This window comes from Crinia signifera, chromosome 12 (assembly GCF_055691185.1).
Source record: "Crinia signifera chromosome 12, ASM5569118v1, whole genome shotgun sequence".
Taxonomy (NCBI): Eukaryota; Metazoa; Chordata; class Amphibia; order Anura; family Myobatrachidae; genus Crinia; species Crinia signifera.
Genome location: NC_139228.1, coordinates 54,740,442 through 54,752,975, shown reverse-complemented (window position 1 = coordinate 54,752,975; position 12,534 = coordinate 54,740,442). Strand labels below are relative to the sequence as shown.

The window sequence follows — 12,534 nt, the reverse complement described above, 5'->3', positions numbered from 1 at the left end:
CTCCTCCTATATCATAAAAGGCTATCACTACTCCTAACCTCTATGGGGGGAATTCAAGTGATTTGTGCTTTGGTGAAAACTAGATGGCCCCCAACAAAGCAATTCAAGGGTTGCACCGTTCAAGCGTGCACATCCGCCAGCACTGACGTTACTGTTATGTTGATCCGTCATTGTGACGGGCCGGGAACTAATATTTGAGAGCACTCTAATGCAATGATACATAAAGTACGTATGTATGCGCGTAGATAGAAGACTGGGCCAGCAAGACAAGTGATCTGACTTTACAGTATATGATTTATATAAAAGCACGCACTGTTCTGCCGGGGCTCAGCTCTTGGTAAATTTAGCTATTTTACGGTCTTATCTAACACTCCTGAATTCAGGGTATTTAAAAGGGATTAGTATTTTAATTTCATCACTAAAACAACATTTTTATATGCAGAAGAAATAAAGTCTGTTTCTCATCTTTAATCTCTCCATCCTAAATTAATTTGATGCTGCGCTTATACAGCGATGGGAACACACATCCAATTACACAGGTCATAAAATGCTTTGCATACACAGCATTGGGAAAGCAGAAAACAGTCTGACCAGTGGGCTCCATGATTTAACTTCAGGTTTTCTTGTCGCTGAGGGTCTGAGGCCCACAAGTGACAGATCTTCTTGCTTCAAGGAAAGAAGAGACAGGTGTAAAATACGACCCTCCGTAATTGAATTCACCATGCAATTAAACTAGAAATCTTTCTCCAATTCTATCTATGCTTATACAGCTCATGAATATTTACATCTCATTATACTTAAAGTCTTATTGGATTTTAATTACAGTCATGTACTGTTTCTGCCTTTTGTGAGGTGACTGGTGGAGACGGTCACAGGTGTTAATGAATGAGGAAGAAATTAATATTGTCTGATGAGTCTGAGTTTACGTTGATCTCTTGCTGAGCCACGTCAACCAGTAATACCCCTTTCACATCGCCGACACGTTTTAAAAACCGGTATTTAAAACGGTAATTAAAACGGGTCAGAGCCTTAACATTGCCTCAGATTACCGTTTTAAATACCGGTTTATACCCCTTTCACATGGCACTTTTAAAACGGTAAATTGCCGTTTTTTTTCCCCTTTTTTTGAATACAACAATATTTACTGAATTCCACTGACAGAGGAGAGGTCGTCTGCTCGAAGTCCACGCCAGTCCTCAGGCAGCGACAGCCGGTTCTGGAAAGTGTTGGGACCCGTGGGGACACACTGTACCCTCCACTTCGCGCTCTGGTCTGGGTAGATCACATACTTAATTTGTGTCTCCAGACTTCGTTCTTTCTCCACCTGAAAGAGATGCTCCTTCCAAGGACATCCACCCTGAGCCAGGACAACCACTTCTCCACTGTCCGACACCTGGTATCTGTTGCTTTCTCTGATAGGCGTGGGCTCCGTGTCCCTCCTCAACCTGCAGCTTCAGCTTACCGCAAGAAGCCCGGCTCCGAGGTAGGGACAGTTCGCCTTACTTCTGCCGGCGTACAGCTGCTCCGGCGCCTCTCCAGTCCAGCCGCGCGCGTCTGTGCCAGATGCCTCCTCCTTCCTTCGCCGCTCCCGTGGCAGCGTCTGCACTGCGTCCCACCTCAACCTGCAGCCTCCGCTTGTCACGGACGCCCGGCTCCGAGGTAAGGGGTCGCTTGTGCAATTTCTGCTGGGTTACTGTTGCTCCGCTCTGGAGCTCGTTTCTGGGGATTTTTTTTTAGTGTAATACCCGGCTAAGAGTTCTTTCGCCGGCTCACAGACACACTCGTCCGTGTAGCTACCTAAAAAAAAGCTGAGGCTAAAAGCTGAGGATCCCGTGTTCTCACAATCTCTGCATCCCTGTGAGGCTCAAGCGTCCGTCTTTTTTTCCCTTTTTAAAACGTTTAAGCCTGCACTGTGATGTACACATTCACATTGCACAAAAAACGGCAAGGAACCGTGTAGGACTCTGCTTTTTACACGGTTCGAAATGCCAGTTAACTTTAAACGGTAAATCGGCTGTGGTGCATTCACAGTGCAGGCTTAAACGTTTTAAAAAGGGAAAAAAACGGCAATTTACCGTTTTAAAAGTGCGATGTGAAAGGGGTATAACTGGCCTGGGCCCATTTTTGGTGGTTCTGGTGGATGGTTGGCATATTGGCATTTTCTAAGGAATTAATTACATTTTGTTTAATCTGACAACACCTAATGCATTGTTGGAAATAATACCTAGATCTACAGAATCCCAACAAATGTTGTCTTGGTTGGGGTAAAAATATATTCATAGTAGTTAAAAGCCCATCAAAATGATGGCATCTGCAATGTACTTTCACTTTGAGCTGTGACAGTTTTTCCTTTCACTTTGAGCTGTCACTCCCTATCTATCCTACCTCTAAACTCTGCCTTCATCGCTCCCTCTCTCCATAGCCAGCAAGTTTGAATCAGATCCCTGCAAAAAATTGCTTTCACTTTCTGTTATGACATCTTTTAGCACACAAAAGAATAAGTTGGTCCTCTTGAGTGGCCTCTAGTGGTCAGTGATGGTACTTCACCTCAAAGAGGTGAGGGGTAGTTATATATATATATATATATATATATATATATATATATATATATATATATATATATATATATTGCTTATTTATTAACAGTTTCTTATATAGCGCACACGTATTACGCAGCGCTTTACAGAGAATATTGGAACATTCACATCAGTCCCTGCCCCAGTGGAGGTTACAATCTATGTTCCCTACACACACAGACATTGTAGGGTTCATTTTTTTGTTGGGAGCCAATTAGCCTACCAGTATATTTAATGTATCTTGCAATTGTGTACAATGTAAATGAGAAGCACTTTGGGGCAGATGTACTATGGTATATCCAGAGCTGCCATCAGGGGGTGGGGACTATTGAAACGTCTGTCCCGGACCTGGACAGTGATGTGGCCCAGCAGCAGATCTCAGACCAGCATATGCATTCGGAGCCAACTGTTAGCCAGTAGCAGCAATCGTAGAAAAGGTCGACAGAGTCAAAGGGGGAAATTTACTAAGATGTGTATTCTACTTCAAATGTGATGTTGCTATGGACAACCAATCAGATCCTGTCTACTATCTTCTAGAGGGCACTAAATAAGTAAGAAGTAGATTCTGATTGGTTGCCCATAGCAACATCACATGTAATGTAAAATACACATCTTAGTAAATTTCCCCCAAAAAGTCAGCAAGGAAATGGTCAACACAAGGTCAACACACTTTCTTTTTTGCACGCCACATTTGGTGCATGCTGTCATTTTACATAAGGTATTACAATGGAACAGAACAAAAGACACCAATTAATGAAGAATGAAGTCTTCCTACAATTTCCAATCTTATTCTGTGGCAACCACACTTTCCCCGCGCTCGCCCATCCCACTATTATTAAACTTACCCTTTGATGATGGAGCTTCATAAGACGCTCTCTTTACATTTTTTATACACAATTTTAGGCCCCTTACATTTAATACACAACCCATATTTTCCTCCGGGTCTACAGATAACGACCTTTCGTTCTTGAGCAAACAGAGGGCTCTTCAGGGTCAATCAGCTGGTGTCTTCATCTGTTGGTTCTTAAAGGTTCAGTCTGGTTGGTGGATCTCCAAGACTTTTGGCACTGGACATGGGGTTTTCTATTTCCTTACTCTGATAGTCAAGAATCCAAACACCGCTGCCTCTCCCTGCAAATGACAGAGTGAGCGAGACAGTTAGAGAGGTCAAGGAGAACAGAGAGAGGCAGTGGGAGAGGGAATGGGTGACAGAGAGCGGAAATGGGTGATAAGGAGAGGCAATGGGTGACAGACAGAGGGAATGGGTGACAGAGAGAGGCAATGGGTGACATTGAGAAGCAATGGGTGACAGGGAGAAGCAATGGGTGACAGGGAGAGGCAATGGGTGACAGGGAGAGGCAATGGGTGACACTTGCGGTACAGCTGTCAACCATCTCACTAATACTAATCACATATGTACAAAGATATGCCATTCGTTTTCCCAATAATATATGCCCTATGCGATGTGCTCCAGTGCCCGGACTTCTGGGTCTGTGACCCGGGAGTCCCACTGTGCCTCTATAGCTATTATTTTCCAATAAATTTGTAAAACACCTGATATTTCTAAAAGTCTGTTTCCAGAAATATCAGCACTTTTTAACAATTCTCAATCGAATTTAGATCATCTGACCTATTTCAGTGCCGATTCTTCAACTGTCGGAAAAATGGGCTCTGTTCAAAAACGTGAATCCACGTGCTTTAGTCGAAAAGGCAGCCATTTTTATTTTACTATTTTCTGTGGATGCAGATTCAACTTTAATCAAAGTCGAATCTGTATGAGCGGAAAATCTGGGCCAAAATGGCCGAATTGAATAAGCTTGTCCCGATTTTTGGGGTAGTTGAGAAATCCGGACAATATTGACTACCCCCTCTCAATTTCTAGCTGTGTGGAACTTAGTGACCTCCAAATGACCTTATCGGCCTATAAATATCTCTGTACCTTTCCATTTTTCTTCCCAGTATCATTCTGAGCATTTCATCAAGTGTTTTATATCATCTGCAGAATTCCTTCATTTATGGGCTCCTTAGCTGGGAGATTTCCTGGTCATGCCTATATGACTATACGGCAGCGTACGGCGTGTATATATATATTACTGATGTATAATATAGGCTTAATCCTCCGCAGTCTTTCATCTTCACCCAGAAATACATAAAAAGGTACTTTTTCAGCAGGACACTGAATGCAACACTAAGCTTTGTTTATCGCACATCCAGGGTAATAAAAGAGCAATTTACATCAGGAAAGAAAATTAACCTTATATAACGGCACCTTCCGAGTAGGCTGCACATGGCAATAAAATGGAAATGGATATCTCAGGCTGGAAAATGCTGTTCCGTCCTCAGGAGTAATGCAGGGGGGTGGGGGGAACATGGCTTTTTAATCTGCTTCTTCACAACACCCCCAATTTAGACGTCCCCTTCTGACTTTATGGTCCTGGTTAATAATGTTCCGGCTTTCACAAACATAATGTACAAATTCCGATTTTACAGTCACTAAATATTTTCACTTCAACCTCTTTATGGCGCGCTGTTTGTCATCCTGAAAATTCGGTCGTTTTCTGTAACCTGCGGCCAAATGAAGCCTCGATGATTAGCGACGGTGGCTTCTCTTACTAATATCATTAATCAGGACCAAAATGCTGGTGTGTCATAGAGGTTGTGTCATTGAGGGATCTGCCCTCAGCTGTGATCATTTAAGCAGAGAAACAGGGCACCAGCATCGTTACTGCCGCATACAGTCTGTGGATTCTTAGGCCAAACCTTATCCTTGACGTTCCACCTTTGTAGGCTGTGAATGTGTACGCAATTGGGAATGGAGTTTACCATGGCTCTGGTCAACATCTCTTCATTCCTGGATGGCAGCTTCAATTGCTTACATTAGAACTCCATAGCATTTTGTGCCTTAGGGTTCCCACATAGGCAGGGCCAGAATCAGGGAGGGACTGCCAGGATTCCCAGTCTGAACCATGGCAGTGGTGGGGATTTGGAGCAGGCTGCGAGCCAATCAGAACTCGCTAACTCGCAGCCAGTTAGGAGCAGTAGTTCCAACTCGCTGCTAGCTCTAAATTTGAAATACAGCTGGCACAGTCTCTGATGTTTTGTCCTGGGATCAAAAGCCAGCACCAAGAATCATAAGTTGTGAGGGCTTTAGGGGGAGTGTAAGGTGAGGGCTGATGAAGGCGGGGACCTGACAATTTTGGCAGTCAAAGGCTCCACAATTTTGAATGGCAGCCCAGCACAGATGGCCTATTTAAGGGTTGCAATGTACAGTATGATGAAAATCCCAAACAGACAATGTTTTTTCCTCTGCATAGTCATCTGAACGGCACCGCACATGCTCCAGGATTGTGTTTAAACAAAGTCAAAGATCAAAATGTTGATGACATCAGAGCCCCCCCCCCATCAATTACAAATCAGTGTCTTCTCTCTAGGCTTAGAAAACAAAACAGCAGTCAATCCAATATGCTACTGATCTGTCTTGGGCTAAGTAATGTACACCTTTACAGCACTGTGGCTCTCCAGTAACACAATAATATACTTGTGCACATGCACATGCTTTTTATATGTCTAGTTTTAAATTTGTAGAATAATATTTACTAAGACATGTGATTAAAGAACAGATGTACTAATCGTTGAATTTAGATAAAGAGGAGAGAGATAAACAAACAACCAATTAGCTCTTAACTGTCATATTTCAACGTGTTTCCTCGGACAATATACCTCCGGCTGCCTCAGGAGCCAAGTGCTCTTGTCCGGAGAAACGCGTTGAGATAACTGAACATCTTGCAGACTTCATCCATCCATACTGTGTGACCTGTCCACTCTCCCATTGGCGTCCCAAAACCATCTGGACTATCAAGCGTTGGGATGTCTGCACGATCCCTAATTGTTCCAGTACATAGAGGAAAAACATCTAAACGGGAGGCTTGAGCCCTTGGAATTATAGGGCAATCCAGGACTGCTGTGTCACCTCATGAACTCCGGATACAAATAATAATAATATATGTTATCTATCCGTCTATGGAGAATGAAATATTACGCCTAATATACCTGTGATATATTGTTTTAAATGTTGCATATACACTTTTATTGTTTAATTTTTCACCTTAGTATTTTAGTTAATAAACTATATTTATTTTTTTTTAAACTGAGAACCGTCTTGTAGAATTATTGGAACAGCCAGCGCTGGCACATTTCTACTTTTATACTTTTATATTTCAAGCACAACCTGTGACATGGCAATTAAGAGCTGATTGGCTGGTACTTTATCTCTCTCCACTTTATTATCACTCATGCACAATAACAAACACGTTACAAGACAGCACATAGCAATTAACCGTGTGTTATGTTTTTGCGTTCTTGTATATTTAGTTAGATTAGTATGTACTCTCTTTAATATTCTAGGATGACCAGTACAATATCCCTATTGGAAATGTAACACCCGCATGGCTTTGTTGAGTGATTTTGGAGAGTTGAACACCATTGTCTGGTTTGTGTAAATGATGGGTGTTATGTTTGTGTTATTTTTTTGGTCATGGTCCGTCACCATATGCTAACACTAATAATTAATCTGATAATGACAATAAAATAATTTAATTGGCTTTAAATAAATCAGACTTAATTTCCCAGCGCCACTTCCGCATCTAAGCAGATTTGTTCTCCTCCAGTTACTGATTTCAGGCTCTAAAATACCCGACTGTGTAATCCCTGTAAACTTTTTATACTTGATATTTTTAAACTAGGTAACAGGATGAGATTGTATCCTGTAGTGCACAGGGCTGGACAAGTCCATCAACCAATATATTTAGTGAATCTAAAAAAGGAAAGTGTATTATCCTTGTCAGTCTCCGGCCTGGATAATGATTGTTAGCGTATCAAAAGGTATTATTATCACTGACGAGCAATGTCGGAGGATGGCAAAGGTAATAATAGAGTACATTTAACACAGCTGTTTATACAGGTATTCACACACCACCTATGTGTATCTGTACTAAATACAGTATCTTGGTCATCTCATGTATATAGCAAAAATATATCTACAGTATCTATCTATCTATCTATCTAGGGCTTAAAGTGGTCTTGGAGAGGGGGTGGAACTCCCCCCCCCCCCCCCCCCGTACATTACGCAGAGACTAGACCAGTGCCAGGGAAGTTTTGTCCCACCTCCCATAAACGGATAATGGTCCCACAAGGAAGGGGTGTGGTCACACAATAGTAAGCCCAATTATAATGACAACATACAGTAGCACAATCATATACACATTACACCGCATGTCGTGCCCTTGATTCATATTAAGTCACACAGTATTGCCCCTTGTACACATAATGTTCACATTTGTACTGCTTATACTCATCTGTCTCTGTCCATGTCCCTCAGCAGCTTCATTCCCTGTGTAGCTCCAGCAGCTTACCCACCTCTGAGTCCCTGCAGCCCCCTCCCACCCTGTCTTCAGCATGCACAGAGCCTGTCCCACTTAGTGGCCCTTCTTCACTTCAACGGCGGTGATGGTATGACATCACATATGCCATGCTAGAAGAAAAGGCCGCTGGGACAGGCTTTTCTGTTGGTATTACTGTTCAGTACTGTGGTAGAGGTGGAATGCAGTTCCCCTTACTATTAGAGGTGGTGGAACTCAGTTCCACCCTGTTCCTCCTCACTTTAACCCCTCTATCTATCTATCTATCTATCTATCTCTCTATCTATCCACTTTAATTTTAATTATATCTAATTTAAACTTTCAATTACTTTGGAAATGTAATATAGACGTCTCTAAACCTGATCTGATCATCCATGTATTTCTTTCTTATCAGACAATCAGACGTCACCTTACTAAACAGCTAACATTTGTCTAAATACAAATCAGACCACCTGATAAATGTACTATATAGTAGTTTCCTATATAGGGGAAACCAATTAGCTGTGATAACCCTTAATCGTGGCCCATGGGAAAGAAAAGCTTACACGTTTTATTTTTCGCGACCTGTTATATGGCAGCGATCCAGTTGCTCACATGTGCTAATTCTCCATAGGGTTCATCATGGATTTCTCGTCACCTATTCTGTGCAGGTCAAAAGTTGGGGAGAATCACTATTTGGGGTAAAATGTTGTGGAACCCCTTGGCCACCCCACCTCTGTTAGTGACTTAATTTTTTTTAATTAGCCAATAATCAGTTTTGGGTTGAAAAAAGTGTATAATGATGGTAATGGGGGTACAAGATATGGGTGCTATTTGAGTAGGACAAGTGTTTTTAGGCTTGCAGGTTGGAGTAATCAGTTGAGTTGCACATTTTTTACAGATTACTGTAATAAATCTAGGACCGTAACACAACAGTGCAAGTGGATAATCACAAGATGTAAGTTGCTAATATTAACAATTAATTAACATTAGCAACTTACATCTTGTGATTATCCACTTGCACTGTTGTGTAGCGGTTTTTGGACATAAAGGAATACTAAGAGGTCATCTGACCCACTTCTATACGGCACCTGGTTTAAAGATCTGGTAGCAGCTATTGCAGAGTATTGTAGACCTGCAGCTACTGCACAGATCTAGGTAGCCTACACACTGTACAAAAAATAAAGGTGTATCAAGAGGTCCCCTGACCCACTCCTATACGGCACCTGATATAAAGGTCTGTTAACAGCCATTGCAGAGCATTGAAGACCTGCAACCACTGCACAGATCTTGGTAGCCTACACACTGTACAATCAGTGACACACGTCACGAACCAATTTGTATTATAATAGCTACATCTGCCTGCCACCATAGTTTTAAATGTGTGATCCCCACCTATGTATGTCTATTGTTGTTTTTTAACGTTTTCTCAGCCTTTTAGAAATTACTTAATAAAGGTTAATTTTTAATAAAACTCTTTCTGAGGTGCACCTATACAAAGACATATCTTTCTTTCTTCTTCATAAATTTTTATTTTACATGAGAAAGCTTTTCATATTTTTTCTTTCATTTTTATAATTGCATATTGCAGCAATTTAATGTATTATATGTCCCCAAAACTTTTTTTATTATGCCCCCTAATATATTTCTATAATGTTATTATATGTTACTTCACTATTTGTAGAGGTACAGGCTGGTATTTCCAGCAAATGAGCGACAGGGTGGACGGCTTTCCATAGTGTCCTGCAAGTCAACCACCCCCAGGAAAATCAGTAGGCACATGCCACATTGTGACAGTACAGGATTCCCCACGTCATTTGATCTGGCTAGGATCCAATGAGGACCAGGCGTGGTGCAAGGTATTTCAGCACCCTAGACACAACTTCAACTTAATGCCCCCTTCACCCCAATACCCACTTCCCATTTGCATTTAGTTCTACGATCCATCTCTCAGAGTCATCCTTCAGTTTGTAATAGACTCAGGGGTGCCCCCAGATTGTGGAGCTCCTAGTGGGAGAACCACCCCTGATGATGACAGTCCCAGTTCCCAATCTGGACCTTTAACGGTGTCATCTCTAATGACCATGTAATAAAACCGCCCAAGAGTGCCTTTATTTTCCGCTATCTCCAGGGGACCACATGTGAGCCTTGAAATGATGTGACAACTCCGGTGGAGACTCAATCTCCGCAGTAACGCTGACAATAAAAGCATTGGCTGTTTCATGTCCCTGTATTTGTCTTGCTCAGAAACAACCTGGAGTTTTGCTATCATTTCTCCAATAAAGTATAGTTTAAAGTCTCCTTAATGTAAAGTTGCTGTGCGCGGTCGTAGACTGAGGGGTGCTGACCCGACATGACCGGGAGAGATAAGAACGCTCATTATTTCATTCTATACTCTGCAGCCTGAAAGAGAATCTCCTAAGAATGGCGATCTCCATGACATCTGTACAACTTTCTTCAAAGCGTCAAGAAAATAGCTTTCAACACACAGCCTTGGCGTAGACATCACTTAACACAAACCTACAGAACTATTATAATACACACAGTCATTTTTCCCAGCACAGTAACCACTGAGCTAAGCACAATGCATTCCTTACAATAACAATCATAATATTGAGAATTATATCTGTAGGAAATGAATGGTTTGGAGCAGCGGGCCAACGCAACAAAGATAATCCCCATTCAGTAACCGTAGAGCGCATTTCATGCAACGCGACCCTTCTGAGCCTCATCTGACTGTAGGTGTGCACAGGAAGCGGAGACGGCTTTTACCCAGACACATAATGGACAATTTTATGCAAAGTGTTTCATTTGGGTACAAAGTACATTTTCTTTTGTTAAATAATTGGAGGTTTGGCCTTAACTCGCTTATTATAGTGGATAGTGGCATAGTTTAGACTACAGCTTTGTTACTGTGTCTCTGACCAGAAGGTAACAGCACTTTTATTTTTGATGAAGGTCACAGGTACGACAGAGCTGAAACCTCCACATGGCGGTAATGTGGTTCTGCCTACCCCCCCCCCCCTTGCATGCATATATGGGGGGCATGGGACCCTCTAGCCCCCCCTAGTTTTAGCCCTGGGTAGGACTAGTGACTCTAAAATGCATAATGCATCAAGAAGATAGGGAGCAGGGGGCTTTGACAACAGCTGATAGGCTGACCTTACTCCATCACTGATCACCGGTCCCTGGGTGCAGGTAGGTCATTTTTTCAAACTGTTTTTCTTTATTTACACAGTGATCAGTTTGTGGTTTATCACACACAAATGGCTGATCACAGGGAACGGATCCAAGCTCAACCTTCACTGCCAGCAAGCAGGGAAGGCTGTGCAGGATTAGTAAAATTTAAAGGAAGTCTGGATAATGGTATCTGAAGATGGTGTTATTATCACAGGGCTCCCTCCAGTATTTTTTTTCCCATTCTTATTTAATATTTGGACAGATGACATTTCCCATTAAAGAATGGGAAATTTTATTTGTTTACTAAAAAAAAATTAAATTGAAGGGCTTGGAGGAGAATGTGGCAAATTCTCCTCCAGCTGCCCCTTTAGGTGATATAAAAAATTATGAAAAGACCCATTTTCCCATTATTCCAAATTATTTTGATAAATGTTCCTGCTAGCCTTTAATTAATATTGCAGAAAGCAACATCCATCATTACCATACATCGATGCAATTTGGAATTTACTTTCAGGGCAAACTAACATTGCTTGCACATGTTGGTCGCACCATTGGCTGCACAGAATGCGTATCGCAATAAATATGCCACAGCTGGGATTACTTCAAAAGACAATGTAGTCCCTGGAAAATGATTGTGACATGCCAGCTTTTAAGTTGCCACCTCACCGTTACCTCCCAAAAATGGTCACTTTCTGTCAACCACTTCATCATTCCTCATAGCCATACAGCGCGGTCTCAAAACCATAGTGGCAAATGTGCAGTGTGACTGATGCATCTGTAACAGTAAAGATATTGTCCAATGTGCAAACATCGGCTTTACGTCAACTTATGAACCACACGAATAGCACCTTGCCTACAGGACACCCTTCACAGCTGATTGGCTGGTATTTTATCTCTTTCCACTGTATCACTCTTTAAGGCTTAGCTAATCTTGGCTATATCCTAAAACATGGCAGTTAGGAGCTTATTAGCTGGTACTTTATTATTCTCTACTTTACAACTCTCCAAGGCCCACAGATGTACTAAATCCTAAATATCATGGTCAGATTATATTATAAATAATAGAAATTTAATTGGGACACTGCAATAAACTTGGTTTTAAAACACGCTGATCAGCACCAAGATACAAACTAAAAAATACTATGTAATAACACATCCTACAAAATCTGCTAGACTTACATAGAGAAAAAAATGAAAATAAAAAAATCCTTAAAATATGGAACATTTTGTTCTTTTATTGATGGAATTTCTATGAGATGCTTCTCCGCCACCGGGTATAAAATGATGGTCGTTTACTTCCTCTAAATTACCGCTTCATCAATGTATCTAATATCCCTGTCCTGCGAATCCTTTACCCATCCTCTATGGTATTTTCACATCGT

At 41.6% G+C, this 12,534-nt stretch overlaps 1 long non-coding RNA gene across 1 annotated transcript in view; it reads right to left on the bottom strand.

Annotated features, from left to right (window-relative positions):
- Positions 1–490: 490 nt before the first annotated feature.
- Positions 491–12,534, bottom strand: part of LOC146050545 (uncharacterized) — an 81,220-nt gene continuing 69,176 nt past the window's right edge. The window contains exons 2-3 of the long non-coding RNA XR_014466330.1: positions 3,535–3,707; positions 491–666 (exon numbers count right to left, since the gene is read on the bottom strand). This is a non-coding gene — a long non-coding RNA (uncharacterized LOC146050545). The remainder of the gene's footprint in view (positions 667–3,534; positions 3,708–12,534) is intronic.